Genomic DNA, 20,787 nt, shown 5'->3' on the forward strand with positions numbered 1-20,787 from the left:
AAACCCATGCCTTGCTTCCCTTCTTCTGAATCCTCCTCTCGTCTGCCCTTCTCTTCCTTCTCCTTCTAAAACCTCTTATTCAGACTTGGACCCCAGAGTTCCAGGCTGAACTTCTTTTAGGTCCCCCATTAAACAGTACTCTGAAAAATTAAAGGATAATGTCACATGCAAGAAGTGACAAACCCAAAATTATAAACCCATCATCTTTTGGGGAAAAATAGCACCATTTTCTAATTTGGAAACTTATGAGCAAAATATTCTACTGTTTCTGCTCAGCCAAGCTATAAAGTCCTGAGAGGTGGCTTTCTTGATCTTGGATGGAATGAAGATTCAGTTGATTGTTCAGAACAGTAGGACTGTCCACAAAAAGATGGTTATGTCTATTTCGTGAGTGTAGGTGCAGCCCTCCTGCTATCACCCATATCCCACGTAGGAGAAAATAGCCTGATTTTATTAAAAATCAAATTTTTTATAATGTGCATAGAAACAGAAGTGACTTTGACTTTTGTATTGTGGATGAATGAAAAGCATTTACTAAGCAAATAAATGATATCAAATTGTGCAATTTGTAAAACAAGTAAAGGCATAATGTTTTTGTGGTGCAGCTCTTTGAAGCATCACTTAAGTACAGTTGATATAGTGATTATCAAGATTTTTTTTTTCTCTTTTTAGTAAACTTGATCCTCTAACATTTATCCTAAATAATATTTTATTACTATAGTCAGATGCTTTTCAAAGCATTACAATTTAAACTTGTACTTTTTTAAGATTCTAAAACTAGGGCTGTATTTGCCCAAGTCAGGCTGAAGCTTTCAAGTTTCCAACTGCTAGGAAACACAAGCCTGATGCTTTGTGCTGAGTAGTAAATAAGTAAATAATTAACAGGGCTGTCAGACTAAGCCTGTGTACTTAGCCCTGTATTTGCCAATTCCCCAACCCCCCGCTGAGAAAGTGCACTGGATGTATCAGTCTAGCTATAAGCTAATGGCAAAAAAAAAAAAATTAGCTGAGAGGGAGCAGGAATGAGAAACAAAGATGCATTAAAGAGAGAGAGAATAAAAGAAATGTTCTCTATCATCATGTATATTTGTACACAGAACGCATGAAGCAGCCAGATGTGAGGGCTCTTGAAACTTAAGATATGGCTGTGTCTTGGTCATTTTTCTGCCACAGAAAAAGAATAAGCCCTTTTCAAAGCCCCAGTCTGAAGGAAGAGCTAACATCAAACAGCCTCAGAATATAACCAGGAGATTAAAGCCCCAAGCTATTCAACTTCCTGCCTTGTAACTAACTAATCTCCTTAGAGATGGAAGAAGACAGGAGGCCAACATTGTACCAGAAAAGCTTTCCAGATCAGAAGCAGCAGCGGCTGGGTGTAGGGGAAGGAACACAGAGCCAGGAGTGAGAGGACTTGTTCGATGCCCATTCCAGATCAGCACCTGTGACCTGGGCAGGTCCGCACGTGTCCTCTCTTGGGAGCTCAACTGGCTGGCCAGCTGCCCACTGGGCTTCTCAGGTCAGCACACCTGGAAGAAGTCTCTGCCACCAGGAGAAGCTTCTGAAAGTCTTCCTGGAAGAAGAAGAAATGGACTCCACTTCTAGGGCCACCCCCTGACGGTTCTCCTGACCTCCATCATGGCCAAAGCCACCTAACACGTTCATGTTCTCTGACTCTTGACTGTTCCCCTGGCTCCGTCTTTCACTGCTAGTTTCTAAGCACTCCCAGGGCCTGCCAGCTCCTGGGTCTGGCTCTCCCTTTCTTCCTTTCCCAGTCTAGCCTTGGCAGTCTCTGCTCCTGGCTTCAGATATCTGCCATAATTCAGGATCCTGGCATGGCAACCATACTTCAGCTAGAAACCTAAAAGTATTTTGGAAAATGTCTGGGAGCAGAATGAGGGGTAAAGCCACTTCCACAAACCAGTAATGCTGACCAGCAAACCTACCATGCTGTTATTTGATGAAACTTAGGAGAAACTCTGCAAAAAAAACTTTAATACTTCTTCTGCCCATTCTACCCATCTTCCTCAAAAGTCAGCTATGTTTAGATAGCTAGATAGATAGAAAATAGATAGCTAGATGATAAATAGATATAGATAGATAGATACAGATAGATAGATAGATATAGATAGATAGATAGATAGATAGATAGATAGATAGACAGGTAGGCTATAGATAGGCTTATGAATCTATCAATATTGTTAAAGTTAAATTTAAAAATGAAGCATCCACAAGTAACTTCCAGTACCCTCAAATACTCAAAAAGTGAATTATTGCAATGTACTTAAATCTTTCCAAAAGGTACTGTATTGATCTACTTAATCAAAAAATATTGATGAGTTATAAAATTAAATATATCATCAAAATCTAAGGAATACTATTCCAATATAACTTAATGTTGCCAATGAACCATAAGAATAATTATATTGTGCTCTCTCCATATATTTTATAGTTAAGATATCCTGACCTCTCTGCATTATTACCATCCCCCAAGTGAATTCCATTCAAGGTCATAGTCATCTTCTGTAAGAACAAGAAATAAACAACTTGGCCAGCAATACAGAGTGCATCGATTCCCATGGAGCCTTGTTTAGCACAAGACTGCTCCTAAATGCCTGCTGTGAAGGTGACGATAAATATTAAATGAATGAATGAACAGACAAGTGAATGAAAACTTCACTCTCAGGGGCTGGCAGAGTGGCTCAAGTGGTAGAGCACTTGCCTAGCAAGCGTGAGGCCCTGAGTTCAAACCCCAGTACCACCAAAAAATAAAAATAAAAACTTAACTCTCCTGACTGCTGCTGAAAATGTTCCAGAGCAGAGCCTGGTCTTTTTTTTTCTCACATTCAGTAATGCAAGATTTTCCATCGTCTAAGGTGGCATTTAAATGACCGTCCAGAAATATTCTCAAAGTTAAAAGAACCACATCACTCCAGCTCTTTGTAAAAGTCAAACGCATTTGACCAGGTTGCATTTTCTCCCCCTGTGCACTTGACTCCTGTGCTCCTTGGCTGTTGGGGGTGATTAAGAGGTGTGAGCCATCCTGGGGAGCTGCTGATTGTTCACAGCAAGGAGCACCAAGCAGTCCGCCTGTTTCTCTAGGCAACCAAACTCACAAAGAACTCCAGAAGGCAAATTCTTGATTGTACAGATTGAAAATCCTGAATTTGAACATCTGAAATCTGAACTGCGGAATGCTCACGACGCCAGTAGAAAATTCTGCACCTGACCTTACGTGGTAGGTCATGGTCAAACAGCAGGCACATTAAAATCACTGTATAAAATTATCTTCAGCCTATGTGTGTGATGTGTATATGAAACATAAATGAAATCTTTGTTTATATTTGGACCCCATATCTTATCTGGTATATGCAAATATTCCAAAATCAGAAAAAAAAAAAAAAAAACCCTGAAATTCCAAACACCTCTGACCCGGAGCATTTTGGATAAAGGATATTGAATCTGTAATACTTTCAAAATGACAGAAGGTTTCTCTTAAAAATTTCCTCAGTGCCTGGCATGGTAGCTCAAGTCTGTAATCCTAGCTACTTGAGAGGTAGCCATCAGGTGGATTGTGGTTTGAGGATAACCTGGGCAAAAAAGTTCACATGAACTCATCATAACCAATGGCTGGGCATAATGGCATGTGCCTGTGATCCCATCTACACCAGGAAGCAAAAATAAGAGGACCATGATTCAGGCTGATCTGAGCATAAATCAAGACCTTATCTCAAAAGTAGCCAAAGCAAAAAAGGTTGGTGGAGTGGCTCAAGTGGTAGAGCACCTGCCTAGCCAGCTTAAGGCCCTGAGTTCAACCACTAACACCATTAAAACAAAACAAAACAAAAAAATGTTGAGGAACTGAGGTTGTATCTGAGTGTGAAAGCACTTGCTAGAATGCACAAGGCATAAGTAAATGTAGATTGAAGCTGTTGCCCACACTTTCCAAGTTGTCTATACAGAGCATAATCTGGTTAAAAATAGATGACATTACCTCACTGTCCTGTGAGAGGGTAGTGGCAAAAACTCTTGGACCATCAGAGCTGGTTTGGAATCCCAGTACCAGGTCTGGCTGACTGTGTGGTCTTAGGGAAGTAATTTAGCTACTCTGACTCTCAGTCTTTTCCTCAAAAAAAGGAGATGATACCTGTGTAAGAGTTCATAAAGATCACATGAAAAGTAGAGGAAGGGCAGAGAAATGCTGGCACAGGAGAAGCATTGATTGAATATTACTAGCATAGTATTGTGAGTATATTGAGGGCTTGACAAGTACCAAGGCCTAAACAAACATACAGTACTAGCAATGATCATGAGCTCTATGTGGGCCCTGTGTGAAGGGGTTGCAGTTCTGAATTTAAAAACAAACACACAAGTAATAGTATAGGGATAGGCAAATAGACCAATGAAGCAGAATAGTGTAGAAATCAACCCACATGTATACAGGGAACTGATTTCCAAAACAAGGTCCCAAGTAAATTCAAAGAGGACAAGAAAGTGTGTTTAATAAATGTTTTTGGACCAGCTAAAAATTGATATGGAGAAAAATACACTTTGGTCTCTCTTTCATTCTATACATGGAAATTAAGGTGAGATGAATCACAAATCTAAACAGAACTATAAAGCATCTAGAAAAAAAATTCTTTTGCGTAGAATATAGGTACAACCTCGAAGCAGACAGAATGTAGCAAGCACTAATCCCAAAATTTCATTATAAATCATACTACCCTGAAATTAAAATTTTTCTGCTCACTAGAAGTCACTATTAAGAAAATGAATGAACAAGTCACAGAAGGGATAAAGTAACTGCACACACACAGCTGATAAAAGAATTATTTTATGATATACAGTGAACTATAAATTATCAGTAAAAAGGCAAATTCTACTTTTTAAGTGAACAAAAGACTTGAATAAACACCATACAAAATAAATATCATTTGCCTATAAGCATATTTAAAAGTGGAAGATCATTGGCCAGGCATGGTGGTACATGTCTGTAATCCCAGCACTTGGGAAGCTGAGGCAGAAGGATCACAAGTTTGAGGCCAGCCTGAACTACATATCGACATCCTATCTCAAAGACAGAAACAAAAGTGGAAGATATCAACAGTTATTGGATAAAGGCAAATTCAAACCACAATGAGCTATTTCATACACCTACTAAAATGACTAAAACAACAAAACATTAGCAACACTACATGTCGTTGAGGGTATAAAAATACATAAGACTGTCATACATTGCTAGCAGGAAGGTAGAATGTTATAGTCTCTGTGGAGAGCTGTTTGGAAGTTTCTCACGATGTCAAACATATATCTACCCTATGAACTAGCAGTTTCATTTCCAGAGAAATGAAAGCATATGCTCCCCCAAAACACTCATGCATAGTAGGCAAATATCAGTCAACCCAAATGTCTATCAGTAGAGAACTAGCAAGAGAACGACTAAATTGGATGTGTTCATATAGAACAAATTACTGATACACAGAATAACACATTGGCTCTCAAAAACATCATGACAAGGGAAAGAAGCCACATTCAAAAGGCCACCTGCCATCTCATTCCATCTACATGAAATCCAAGACGAGGCAAAAGGAACCTAGGGTGATGAATTTAGAAAACGGTTACTTTGTTGGGGATATAAGCATGGGGAAGAGCTATAAGAAGACACAAAGGAACATTCTGGAATAATGGAAATGTTCTGTGTTTTATTTTGGGTGGTGGTCACTCAAGTGTATACGATTATATCAGCTTGAGCCCTGAGGTCTGTTAATCTCAATCATACCTCAGCTACACACACACTCATACTCATGACCCAGTTTCTGACTTCACAAAGTTTGCACCAGAGCTGAAGGTAATAGGTCCTCAATTTAGATTATTGGAGAAATTAAGTAACACAAAGTTTTTGTGGAGTCTAATTCATTCAGATAGTATGTTACATGACACACAAGAAAATGCTTCCCGTGAAGCCAGAAGACTGCATGTTCTGGGCGAGGTGTCAAGCCATAAAGAAACTCTTTGACCTTCCTTCCGTCCTACTTCAGTGGCTGAGAAGAAGTTGGCAGGTGGCTGTGAAGGGGTCATTGTCCTCTGGCAAAAGAGCCCTGGATTATTAAATTCTTCCTCCTGCAGCCTTGTTCACCTTCACTGTTTATTGTTCTCTGTGTTTATCTGCAGCTGCCAGCCCAAGGCAGACCCTTGTCCTCTGTGCACTCCCGTCAGGGTTAGGCCTCACTCAACACTCCGTAATGTTTTCATTCCTGATCCTGGAGCCTCACAGTCACAATATGACTAATAAAAATAGCAGCTCTCCCCAGCACTCACACTTCTGATTCTGGAACCAGAAAGCCAAAGTCCCAATTATTTTTCCCTCTCTGTTTTATTCTTATGTTGGCTCCCTGGCTGTGTATCCTAGAGCAGTCATGCTTTTTAATTTGTGATGTTCCGATTGATAGTGACATTGGCTGAAACTTAGAAGCCACTCAACAGAAACCATTCCTGGCTCCCTGGGACAATAGATGGAGGCTAGTGTCCTGAAAGTTCAAAACATCTTAGTGGGGTGCCCAAAGGGAGAAGCCAAGTACAAGTCCTTTATTTCGGGACATTGTTGCTGTTTCTAAACCATTCTATCTGAGTCCTCTTTTCCCTCACAAATGGCATATTGTTCTCTTTCTCTCTGCCAACAGAACCAAACAGGAGTGACGGGACGTTTAAGAAATGGAGTAGGGAAAGGGTATACAAACGGTTCATTTTATGAGATGAATACATAGAAACTAGCAAGGAGAAAGATGCCTACATAGTTACATTGCTCTCCCACGGTAAGGCAGGTGAGAGTGTGTGGACAGATGGAGACGGTTTGCAAGGAAAGAGCTCACACCCAGAGCACCCCCTAACCTTGCCTGTGGGCTCCCCACTCACTGAGAACACTTCATACAAGTGATTCCAGGTAGAAAACACTTGGCAATCCCTGGGAGATACCACTTGGCATCTTATCAGTGCTGTTGTCATTCCACACAGGTTCTTAGAAATCCCTTCCCACTGGGAGATGAAATTCCCTTCTTGCCTTCTGTGTTGTAGTCTTTTAGGGGTGGAAGCCTCTGAGCTTTTAGCCATCTGATTTCCAAAACATCTACATCCAACCCCTGTTTTAGGGTTCAGATCCAGCATCATCTCATTCCAGAGTCCTGGAGCACCTCCACTGTCGCAGCCCTTGGAAGTTTCCTGCTCTCCCCTGTGGTCTGCTCTCTACAGCACTCAGAGTTTTGACCGTGTCAATGTTTTCCTCCTGCAGCTCTCAATAGTAGTACTGGCTTCCCAGTGCAGTATTTATCACCTCCTCTATGGAGACTCCCTGCAATTTCATCACACTTTGTGTTGTTTCCATACAGTAAGTATATCTTTATTGTTCTTACTTATTAGCTCCTCTTTCCCTGGGCTCCAGGTGGCCGGGAATGTTGTCTCTTCTACATTGTAAACTTGATACATGTGTACAATGACATCACACATGGCGTGCTCATTGGGTTGGGCTATTCGAAAGTCACTGTAGACCCTCTTGTTCACGTTACTATTACAGTCAAGAAGTGAGAGCCACACTACAATGAGTACAATAGTGAGAAAGAGAAAGTGGTCACAGTGGACAACTCTCTCAAGCAATTTGATACTGATAAAAGAGAAATAGAAATGGAAGAGTAAATGGTGGGTGGGAAAAGGAATCCAAGATAAAAGTATGGGTTTGGGAATTTTTGAGAACTGAGCAGTTGCTTGAGTAATGAAGAGGAGGCAGTAGAGAGAGGCTGAAGCCAAAAGAGAGAAGTCACAATTGAAAGATCAAAGTCTTGAGGGAGACAGGAGGAGCTGGAATTGAGAGTGTAGAGGGAAGGTAAATTTGGAAAAGAATAAAATACTGCTTGTTCTGAGACAAAAGGATGAAGGAGAGGATGAAGAAATTCAGAGGAGGGAAGAAGGGAGCTCTGATGAAAATGCAATGAGGTGGGAGTAAGTGAGACAGTTTCCTCTTGATGTATCTTCCTAATAACACTGCTGGGAGCAACACAGTCAGAGAAAGCCTGGCAGAGCTTGAGGAGGAAGGGATGGAGGAGCCAGTGGGCAAAAGAATTGTAAGCCAAGAGGCAGTGGTCCACGCCTGAAATCCCAGCTCGTCAGGAGGCTGAGACAGGAAGCTGAGGCTTGAGCCCAGAAGTTCAAACCAGCCTGGGCAGCATAGTGAGATCCTGTCTCACAACTAACAAACTAACTGGACAGCAGCTAGGTTATTTTGTAAAGTTCTTCCTCTGCCTCCTTCTAGCTTTCCTCACCTGAAATCTTCCCTCAGACCATTATGAACTGATGCAAATGCAAATAAAGAGCCAAACTAGCAAAAGAGGCAACATTAAGTCTGAATGCTTACAGAACACATAAGATACTTAGCCTGAGAGATCTAAAAAGAAGCAAAAGTTTTTCCTGAGGAATTAGAAGACACAGAAAAATCATTGAGGCTGGGTGGCAGGAGGAGCCTTCCTGGCAGAGGGCAGTGCATGCCAAAGGCCAGGCAGTGGTGGAGAAAGGGGCATGTGAGAGACTGAGAGGATCCAGGGCAGTGACACCCCTCCGCCAGGGAACCAGCACGGCTGGGTCAGGGTGGAAAGGCCAGAAGAACAGACCTCAGGAAGCACTCAATGGATTCACGTTAAGGAGTTTGAATTTTGTCCTAAGAGAAACAAAAAGCCACTGGTGGTTTTCACAGATTGGGTTGGTCCTTTAAAGAGATGTCCTTCTTGCTGAGTGGAGAGGGGACCCAGATAGCATCAAAATTGGATGCTGAATGCTGAGAGACTAATGAGGAGGCTAGTGCAAACACTCAGGACGAGAGACAGATGTGGCTTGGAGCAGGGTGTGTCACTGGAGACTGAGAGAAGCAGTTAGATTTGGGAGAGGACTAGGAGGGAGAACTGATGGGTCCAGCTAATAGACAGGATGAAGGAGAGGAAGGAGAAGGAGAGTCACCAGTGGGCAAAGGAGGGGACAAGATGTCACTAACCAGGCAGAAACACAGTCGAGGATCAGTGTGGATGTCTCCCACACCAGCTCCAGAAGGCACACTGGGGACCTGGCTCCCTCAGGCACAAGCACTCCCAGAAGCTTACTCTGCGATCATTAGAAGATCAAACAGTAAGGCTCACATGCGTGAGCGCCTGACAGGTCTTTAGTCTTTCCTTCCTTCTTCCATGGCTGATATCTCACTCTGACAAGAGGAACAAATGGAACTCTATGATTTGATTTTTTTTTTTTTTTTTACATAATCGTCAACAATAACAGGCCTTTGAGTGTCTGGGCACAGGCTGTGCGTCAGGCTTAGAGACACCTCCATGCCTCGATGAAAAGAAAAGCATTGAGTCTGTAGACAAGGCATTGGGCAGAGAACAAGGCATTGGGAGCGTCTTTTCCCTTCTGCTACTCTGTTGGCCATGGACAGTGCCAGGCCTTCGGGTTGGACACGGCTGTCTTAATCCCATGTCACCTACTATAGCTGTTTACTCTTGGTGAGGGTTTGACACCTAACAGCATGGAGCAGGCACACAGCCGGCTTCTGTTCTCTTTTCTCCAAGAACTCAAGGCAGGGGTTCACCATTCAAAAGTCACAGCAGGTCAGACTAGGTGCTCAGGAGCATACTTTCCTGCCACATGCAGCCATGGCAGCCATGGCAGACACCCTGCCAGCCCCACCTACAAACACGCGTGTTGTCACCAGAGGCCTGACACTGCTGGAGGCTAGCCCTGAGTCTTTCAAGTGCTCCAAACAAATGCTCGCTCGTTGAATTCCAAGGGCAACGTGGTGGAAAGTCTGATGCTTCAGATTCTAGTCCTAGTTTGGCACTAATTAGCCAAATGACCTTGAACAAGTTATTGGGTCTAAATGATCTTGTTTTCCCCAAAGTGGGAAGTCACAGAGTAGAATGTCTACATCTCAAAGTTCAGTCCAGCCTTCATTGTCTTGGCAGAGTCAAGATTACAACCAGATCAAATATGGTGCTTTGGGGACCCACATTTATGAAACATCACTTGCCTTCCAACTAAATTGCCTAGACAGAGGTTCACTATGATTTTCACGATGTAGAAAAGAGAAAGAGAAGAGAGAGAGGAGAAGGCAGGAATAGCTGTTCACAGTTATTATTTCTCCCTTGACAAGATCAAGGCCCCTGTCTTGCTCCCAATGTGCAGTGCCTGTCACATAGTAGGCATTCAGTAAGTATGTGTTGATTGCATGACAGAATTCTCTAGAGCCAATTGCTTGCTCCTTAATAAAAACTAAAATTCCACCAAAGAGAGAAGAACTCCTTATTTTTCTGGAAAGCCTATGCACCTGGAATTCAGTAGCAATTCTACTTGCAGAACACAAAGCACTCTTGGTATAGAGCGGGCAGACCAGCTTGTGGTCTCAAGCAGTGATATGTTGGAATGATGTGAACCCTTCATGAGCACCAGTTTTTCTAGATAGAGTAATAGAAATATTATTTCCATAGTACAATGAAAATGCACGTTATGAAGTAGAATGCAATATTAGCAGGACATTGAAAAATAGTGTGATATATGAGTTTTGTGGAACAGTGCAGAAGAAATAGCAGGGGACGAGGGCCAGAGACCAGGATTCTCCTCTGGGAAGGTAGCGATCTGACTTTGGAAAATCACTTTACCAGTCTCAAAAGGCTCCAGGGCTGATTCCAAAGGAAAGGGATTAAAAGTATTCTTAGTTTCTGACAATTTTGTCATTGCTCCAACCTGCTCTCTGGCCTTAACAGCAGCTCAGATTGTAGTAACTATGGAGAAAAGTAGGAATTCTCTAAGAACAGACACCAAGAAGCTGCATTTTCCATTTTCCCCTGTTCTTCCCTAATATTTGTATACATTATAGGATAGGACAACTTATAATACTTATAATATATATTATTTAATGTATAAACTACATATAAATTATATAAAATATGATATGTATTGCTTCCCATTGCACTCTGTGCAAGGTCTTTTTTGCAAAATTCAAGCCCGATCCTGTGACTCTGGGAAGATTTCATTCTCCTCTCAGCACGCCTCTCCACACAGCCTTTACAAGCGGGGCATGCGTGTATGTTTGTTAAATTGAGTTTCTGAATATCCAAGTATTATTTTATATTTGATGTTATTGCAAAGCAACCCTACTTCTCTTACTGAAAAGTCTTTTTTTCAGGAGATGATCCCCATTGGCTAAATTGAACTTAAGTGTGGCTGAAACATAACAAAACTATCCTGTTTTCCTCCCCTACCAAAGGAAAACCTTCTAAAGATTATAAACTTGCACAAATTCAGCTAGTATCCCAGTACCTGTCAAATCCTAACCATGCTCCAAGGCCCACCTCAAATATGTGCTCTTACCTAAAGCGTTTTTGAACACTGCTACCAGGAGTACTTTCTCCATCTATTTTTTTCTATGTGCAACCAAAGCACCTAATAGATGTCTATTAACTGTTTGTTAAGTACTAATGGCAATGGCTTCCACAGAATGGTTAAGTGGCAAAAATGTGCCCTCGTCACTGTTTTTCTAGAGGAATCTCATCTCTGCTTTCATAACCAATTTGTGCAGAGGTCTTTTGAGTGTCTGTATGGTTTTGAGCATGCTGAGTGATTACTGCACTACTGTGAAGTGCTGTCAGTGAGAAAGAGTTGGATGCTGGATCTCTTTTGAAGGCAGAGACAAAAGGATTTACTGAAAAATCAGAAACTGGGTGAAAAGAAAGAAAAGAATTGAGGTGACTGTGTCATCACTGGCCTAAGTAACTGGTCCAATGAAGTAGGGACAGAAGGCTGTGGGAGTTTGGAGGTAGGGGACATCAGAAGTTTGTTTTAAGAGATACTAAGTTTTGCAATACTAACGCGACATCATGACGGAATAGATGATGGTTAAACAAGTTGAGGATTCCTTACCTAAAAAGCTTGAGACCAGAAGTGTCTCAGATTTTTTTACTTCTTTGGATTTCTGGAATATTTGCATATACATAGTGAAAAATCTTGGGGATGGTACCCTAGTCTAAACACAAACTTATTAAAGCATCAGATATGCCTTATGCACATAGGCTGGAGGTAATTTTATACAGCATTTTTCGCACACCTGCATTTTGAAGTGGAACTTTCCACTTGTGCAGCGTTCAAGATGTTTTGGATTTTGGAGCATTACGATATGCCTGAGTGTGTGTCTTGAGTTCTGGACTTCAGATTTGGTATTAAAGTCATGAGACCACTCTAAGGAGTAAGACTAGATAAGAGAAGAAAATAGATGCAAGGACTGAGTCCTGAGAAACCCAATTTTAAGATGAAGAGTATCAAATGGAACACAGGCTTTCTCATCTTGAATCTTTTGTTTTTTTTGAGACATGTAGTCCAGACTGGCCTCAAACTCATGATCCTCCTGCATCAGCCTCCAGAGTACTAGGATTATGGTGTCTGCCACCCTACCCTGCTTGAATCTGTTTCTAAATTACATTTTTCAACTCCCTGACATCCAGAGTCTCTGCTGGAGCAAGCTTAGCAGGATCCTTCTGCACGAAGGCCAGCAACTCCTGTAACTGGCAGATCCTTCACTACTTTTTTCTAGAAGGCCACCTCAGAAATGGCAACTATACTTGTCTATTGAGTTCATAGATCCTACATTCTAATCCCACCTTCTGTCTTTTGCTGAGGGGAAATGTGGGTAATGGAATGGAGAAAGGAAATTACTTTGACTTCTTTGAGTCCCAGAGCAAAGCAGTTCTAAAATATTCAACCACAAGATGCATATTCAGTTATCTTATCCTGGTAATTAAGACACTGCATGCTTTTATGTAGAAAGATCTCAGCAGGACAAATGCATCTGCCCTTGTCTGGTATCTTTGCAGAATATGTACAAGCCTTGAGCCCAGAAGCAAACCCAACTAGAAATTCTCCTACTTTTTTTTGGTGGGAAGGGGGGCGGTACTGGGGTTTGAACTCAGGGCCTCACTAGACAGGCACTCTACCACTTGAGCCACTGCACCAGCATGCTATTGTGTTGGGTATTGCCTGGGCTGTCCTTAAACCACGATCCTGAACTCTGCCTCTCAAGTAGCTAGGGTTATAGGCATGAGCCACCAGTGCCCAGCAAATGAAGCCTTTTAATATTTGTTTTTTCATATGTGTATCTGATTCTTGAAGTTTAGCATTATGAAAATTTTAAAACTACGAAAATTATCTTAGATAAAAATTTAAGCTATTTTCTGACTGACCCCAAGTTCAGTCCCACCATATAAGGGAGGAGAAAGAGGCGGGAAGTGAATGGCAGTCCTCTTTATTTATGAAGTATGAATAGTTAAAATGTTCACTCATTTGAAGAACAAATACGATTATCTGGAAAGAAACCATGGGGGATGTAGATTTGTTTTTTGAAAAGGGGAAATTTAATACCACGGGTTAAGTGCTTCCTAATTTTCCTTTTTGCAAACCTAAACTTTGTATTATTACCTTATTGTACCTTTCAGAATTTCTCAGCCCTCTAAACAAAGGGGTAGAAGGTACACAAGTACAAAAGATTCCAAATCCTTTTTAGCATGAGAACATAATGCCAGCCCTTTGTTCACCCGCATAGGACAAGTCCTTCCTCTCTCTGAGCTGAGAGAGAGCACAACCACAATTCTCAGCTTGCACTTGTGTTCATCAAGCAGCCCTACCTGCATCTTAAGCAATGCAGCAATCATAGAAGAGATGCAGGCAGTCACATCACTCAAGCTCCAGATTGTTATAGACGGAGTCTTTGACATGTTTAAATTTTTATTTTAAAAAGGAAAAAAAAAGAATTCCAAATCTCTAACACTTCACTGATGTTCAGAATCTTAAAATACATTCCATAAAGTTGTAGATGCCTGAAGACTTCTGTGCACCTAGACCTTGGAGCAAATAAGCCAGTCCATGGAAATGGAATCTCATTTCTTCCAGAAGACATATGGGATAAATACCAGCTTTAGAGAAACATAGACTTGACTTTGAAGGCTAACTCCATCAATTTTACTACTTATGTGTCCTAGGGCAAGTTACTTTATCCCTTTAAACTTTTAGCTTCCTCATCTAGAAAAAGGAGATAAAAATGCCATCCTCACTGAATTATTCTGAGTGTTATCTGAGATCATTTAGATCAGCATCTAGCACAGGACTGGTGTTCAACAAATGTGGCACTGCTAGGAAAAAGACTTGATAATTGCTGCTAGAAAAGGGAGTTATTTTGAGTGTTTTGAAATAGATGTGACCTAATAGAGGAAAACAAAAAGTTCTTTTTCAAGTAATTACATATTGTGATTTGCATTATCCTTTCTTTTTTTTTTTTTTTGCAGGACTTGGACTTGAACCCAGTGCCTCCCACATGCTAGGCAAGTGCTCTACCTCTTAAGCCATGTCTCCAGCCCTTTTATTTGCATTTTGTTTTTGAGAAAGGGTCTCCATAACTTTGCCCAGGTTGGCCTCGAACTTGCAATAGTCCTGCCTCTACCTCCTGAGCAGCTGGAATTACATCTGTGCACCACCACGCCTGGTACACTATTCATTCATAAAGCAAAGAAAGTGTTGGCATTACCAAATCTATTAATGTGCCTTTGTGATTATTACATTAGGACAAGGTATATGAGATTTTTAAAAAATCAGATCTCAGGTGAAAACTTTTCTAGGTTTTTTGCAAATTCAAAGATTACAATCAATTTTGGAATCATCCATCAGTTATTCTTACAATGGAGTGATACCAAATGAAAGCTTAATCTCAGAATTTCATTTTTGAAGGTAGAATTCCATTCACATAAATTCTTTTCCTCTTTGCATGGTGCAAGAATAACCAAGCTCTTGTGGTCCTCTTTCCTTATTTTTTTGTGTTCTCTAGAGGAACTCAGATATTCTTTTTTCATATTCATTGGGCCACGCCAATACTGGTCTGCTGTGACTTGTACACCTCTAAGGTAACTTTTCTGCAACCCTAGTGCTCTATTCTTAATTTATATTTCCCTGGTATTTTCAATTTTATAGGATGCCTCTCAATTCCTTTTTTTGTGTGTGTGTGTGGTTTGAACTCAGGGTTTTATCTTGCTAGGCAGTCATTCTACTGCATGAGCCACACCTCCAGCCCTTTCTTGCTTTGGTTATTTTGGAGAGAGGGTCTTGCTTTTTTTGCCCGGGCCAGTCCAGACCATGTTCCTTCTATTTTGTGCTTCTTGCTGTAGCTGGGATGAACAGGCACACACCACTATGCCAGCCCGCCTCTCAATTCTTGATAATGTACACAGACAACATGGCGACCCAAAGTCTAACATGCTTTAGCCAACCTTCTTTGGATGGGAAAAACAAACTAAGAAAACCAAGCCTGGACTCTGCAGAGGGAAAGAGGACACAGCTGAATTATTTAGTGGATAGTAATCTTTCCTGCAGTCAGCCCTGGAGCAGCCACCCTTGCAGTCTGAGGTTAAAATGGAAGCCACCCATTGAAGTAATACATATAGCATAAGTGCTATTAGTTTTTCCTACTAAAATACCTCCTTTAACTAATATAATGAAGAATTCTACTTGCATATTTCACAACCAACTAAGGCTTACTTCCTTAATGTTCTATCTTAAATGGTAATCTTTATAAAAATTACTATATCCATGTCTCTTTGAACAGAATGCAATAATCATAATTTGCCTCACCTTAAAGACTAAAGTTTACCATTATTGTCATTTATACAATGATATATTGATGACCTCAAGATTTTAATACTGAAATCCCCCTAAGATTACTGGTTTTTAAAATTCCTTGTCACTTCTTTTTTGGGTTCTTAAACTTTCTTTCACATTATCAGTTACAGCATTCTGTCTTCTTTATTATAGTTTCTTATTATGAAGTGATACTCAAAAAGCCAATACTATATGAATTGTGACTCAAAAAAAAAAAAGCAGATAGACTCTAAAGGGAACCTTTCGTATATAGCCTTCTAAGACTTGTTTTTTTTTTTCTTGGTGCTGGAGTTTGAACTCAAGGCTTCACACTTGCTAGGCAGGTGTTCTACTGTTTGAGCCACTCCTTCAGTTCTTCTTGTTCTGGTTATTTTGGAGATAGGGTCTCACTTTTTGCCAGAACCATAATCTTCCTATTTTAATATTTTTGGGATTGCTGGGATAACAGGTAAGTCATCATACCCAGCTCTTGTGCCCTGTTGAGATTAGGTCTCATGAGCTTTTTTTGCCAAGGCTAGTCTGGAATCTCAATCCTTCTTATCTCAGCCTCCCAAGAAACTAAGATTATAGGATTACAGGTGTGAGCCACCAGCTCACAGTTGATTTTTTTTTTTAAGGCTGTAACTATCTATGTCTAAGAGGTAAGGTTGGATCATTGTCCAAGTGGGATATTATTTCACCAGAGAACTTCCTGGTAAGAAAAAGAAAAGAACATTAAGTATTTACTCCTCATCACCTCACAGGCAGTGCTTTCCTGCATTTATTTATTTTTCCCTGCATTTACTAGTGGGAATAGACAAGTGAAGTGACTTATCCAAGGCTGGTAACACTAAGGGTACAATCAGGCACAGAAATTTCATTTTAACTTTTCTGATTGTTAGTGAGCTTTCCACTCCTGTAACCAAATTCCTGAGATAATCCACTTACAAAGGGGAAAGGTTTATTTTGGTTCACAGTTTTGGAGGGCTTAGTCCATGATCGATCAGCCCCATTGCCTTGAGACTTTTTGGTATAGTACATCATGGCAGGAGCGTGTGGTGGAGGAAGCCCATTCACTCATTGCCGAGCAGCAGAAAGAGAAGAAGAGTCCAACTGAGGTGTTTTTTGGTTTTGTTGTTTTTTCAGTATTGGAGATTGAACTGTATACTTGCTAGGCAAGTACACTACCACTTAAGCCATGTCATTTTGCTTTTAATTGGCTTTTCACTTAGGGTCTCGTACTTTTGCCTGGGCTAGGCCTGAACCTCAGTCCTCCCAAGTAGTCTGGCTTGTTTTAGAGATATGGTGTCATTAACTTTTCCTTGGGCTGACCTTGAACTCATGGTCCTCCTCTTTCTGCCTCCTAAGTAGCTAGGATTACAGGCATGCACCACCATGCCTGGCCTTTTTTTTTTTTAATAAATCAAATGGTATGGACAGTGTGATACCTGCTTGTAACAATAGTACACTTAGCAGTATCTCTAAAGACTTAGTTTTTGTAAATGGAAGGACTAATGGAGGCCTCAAAAAAAGAGTGACTAGAGCTTTATCAGTTGCCTTAATGGATTGGATATCTCATGGTGACTTTCTGTGACACTTGGGATTTGATGTTGCTGCCAATCCCATGGCCTTTTAAGAAAGGCAACAAAGAGAAAGAAGATGGATGTTTCTCACCAGGTGTCTGTAATTCCACTTGATATACAGAAGGCACTAGGTTGATTTATTTCATTTTTAAGAAAGTAAAATGCTGACTTCAAATCAACAGCCCTTTTTTTTTTTTCTGTTGTTGTTTTAAGTTGGAAGTGGTGTGATGTTTATGATTAACAGATTCATCAGGAAGCTGTATTTCTTAAAAATAAATGTAAGCAAAGAGCACAAGAGCCACTGGAGAGATGTACACTGATGGCATTATTAGCCCAGAAGCTTCTGTCTTGCCCTTGGCCACCCCTGCTATGGGAACTTAGAGCTATGGGTGGGCGGGGGACACCAGGCCACTGCAGCGGGAGGATGGCTGAACAAGGGAAGTTCTCGTGCACTGCCTGGACTGTCCAGGCTGGGTGCAGCTCTGATAAGAGAGTTGCATTGTCTCTAGCCCCATGCCACACTCCTAGCATTGGACAGACAGCATTGTCATGCTGTCCACATTTTCTGAAAGTTAATGTTGTACTGAAAGAATGGGAAAGAAAAAGAAGTTGAGTTAAAATGAAGACAGTGCTTTCACCTGTCAAGTTTGGGGGGATTCCCAGTCTAGAATTTTCCTGGCTTTACTAGTTTTTATGGAGGTTGGCTTTTATTCTGAATTCAAATCCCACCCCACCCCACCCCCCAACAAAACCCACAGGCACTGGTTTGTAGAGTGGGTTATATAACCATGCCAAAACAGACAAGGAAGGGAAGGTCAGATTAATAGAAGGAGGAGGGTGATTCCAAGCAGTTGTATTTACACAGCATTTCCTTCAAGCCGCAGAGCTGCACACTGATGCTATCTCGCTAATCCTCAATGGAGCCTTCTCAAAGCGCCTTCATCCAGGCTCTGTCAAAGGAGAAAGTGGGGCTGGGCCAGCGGAAGTGGTTAAGTCCCCGGTAAAGGTGGAAACCTAACCCAAGTCTCCTGACGTACAGGCCATTGTCCTTTCCTCTCAGCCGCCACCTTCCTGTCAGGTGCCTGGTAAACAGGTTAACTGATCTGCTGCTGATTAGCAAGCCTGCTGCCTACGTGCAGTGCCTGGAGGGTTGGAGATCGTCTAGTCAACCCCACAGCGGAAAGCCCGGACCACGGAGCTGGACATTCCAGTATTGTCTTGAGCTGGGCAAAGCCCAGTCCAGAGCAGAGCAGCAGGCAGGCTGCCCTGCTTGGCAGGAAGCTAAACGGTGGCCAGGGACCCCGCTGGGCCCTTGTGAGGTTGCTGAGAGGGTAGTCGCTTCCTCTGGGGAATGCTTGGTGGCAGATCCAGGTCCAGCGAAGAGAAAACCAAGCCTCATTTGTTCAGTTTTTGTATTCTCAAACGCCACTGGCACATTCCTTTAAAAACTGAAAGAAGGGAAGAAGAAGAGAGGCGAGACGGAGTGGGGGCGGAAGAAAAGAGGGAGGAAGGGGAGGAGGTGGAAGAGGAGGAGAAGAAAAAGGAGGAGAGGGGAGGGAAGAGACAGAGAGAGGGAAGGAGGGAGGAGGTGGAAGAGGAGGGGGAGGAGAAGAAAAAGACAGGAAGAGGAGAGAGGGAGGAGGGAGATAAAGGGGTTAGAGTGGGGCGGGGTGGGAGGAAGCGCACGGGCTGGGAAAGGCCTAAGAAATGCTGGCTCTTGAACTTGGGGTCCCGGGGAAGACAAACGGCCTTTCTCAGGGCGGGGGCGGCGGCCGCGCGGGGCGAGCGTGGGGGTGACAAGGGACAACTCGGGCTCCCTCCCCGGGGCTGGCTCGAAAGTCTGGAGTCCTGGTGCAGACGGCGCGCGGCGAAGACTGGGCACCCTGCCTTTTTCAGAGCGGCTCAGTCGGTAATGAGGTGCCCGCCCCCTGGGACCCCGCGGCGGGGCGGGGCGCTGCTCCTTCTCAGCCTGGGCCACGCACCGCCGGGTCCCTCAATTGCCACCATTGCCACCTGGCCTCCGCCTGCCCGCCCGCCGCAACTTGTGTAACACAGAGGCCACGCTGAGATCATACCGGGAGACAGGCAAGTTCTCTAGATCGCATCCAGAGAGAGAACAAATTCATCTAGCTAATTGCAGGAGTCATGACCCCTTCCTGTAGTGGTTTCATCTGGAGCACCTGAGCAGGAGCGCCGACCTTCCCAAGCCTACACTGCTTCCCAGAGGACCTTCAGGAGCTCCTGGAATAAGACTCTTTGTCTATCATAGCCTTTATTCTTCAGAGATGGACCATGAGTTTTGAAGAAAGACAAAGGTCCTTCGACCTGTCACATCATTCATTCTTCCTGGCTCATGGGGCCACTGTTGACTGCTGTGTGGAAGCTGGACTTGCTGGCCTGTGATGACCTCAGGCACAGGGCCACCGGCAGGCCTGGGTGATTCCCAGCTCAGCTCCCACATGCAGGGGCTGATAGGCCCTCTACCACTAACAAGCTGGGCTGACACATTTGCTGAGTGCTTACCCTGTGCCTTCCTAATTACCTTATTTACTCCTCACAACAGCCTATTTTACGCATGGTCAAACAAGCTTAGGGAGATCCAGAAAGTTGCCCAAACCACACAGTGATAACTGGCAGGTCTGTAGGGTTCCTCAGTCCTGGGCTAGCGTGGGATCAATTTATGTGGAAAAGCTGTGGAGGACAGAAGAGCAGTGGGGCAGCAGGAGGGCATTTTCCTTTCTGTTAAGTAGTGCAGGAACCCAGTGCATAGGGAGCAACATCCGTGCTGTCACTTACCACTGAAGTTACTGAAGAAACTTACCACTAAGGAATTCTCTCCCAGGCTCGTGATGTCAACCAGCAACAAAGAAGCCTGAATACTCACCAAGGCCAGATTCCAACCTTCATTCCTCACTCCTCAGACTCACCCTCTGATGTGGGGGAAGGCTAAGAACTCAACATGGTTCCACAACTCACAGCTGTGGTAGCTTCCATAGCAGCAAACAGTTAATGGGAATACAGTGGTAGTGAAAGGGAAGAGCTGAATTCTTATTTTGCAAGCACCATAAGGTGAAGCTTCATGCTGTCCTGAGGGGAGATCACCTTTAGTATGGGATTGTACCACAGTGCCTCTGACACTTCACAAGCTGGATTCTTTCAGGAAAGTCAATAAAGAGACCCTTTATAGAGAATTTTGTTTAAGAGTCTCTTATAACTGGAAGCAACTTAGACAAATATTTTTACAAGATTAGAATGGTTCACTTAAACTTTGGTTCAAGCTACTATGCCAATGGAATGCCATTTTGGGATGGTTTTAATCAAGTACAGGGAAGCCAGATGAACCAGAAACAGATTTATGTTTCCCCATATATGACAAAAGAATAATCCTATTGAGAAGGTTTATCTTGGTCAAGCAGATGGCTAACAGAAGCAATATCAGTTTCTAGTGACATTTGTGTTGGGTTGGTTGGTTGTAAGAAAGAGCTAGGAACAGGAGACTGCCAGGTTT

This window comes from Castor canadensis, chromosome 3, assembly GCF_047511655.1.
Source record: "Castor canadensis chromosome 3, mCasCan1.hap1v2, whole genome shotgun sequence".
Lineage (NCBI taxonomy): Eukaryota > Metazoa > Chordata > Mammalia > Rodentia > Castoridae > Castor > Castor canadensis.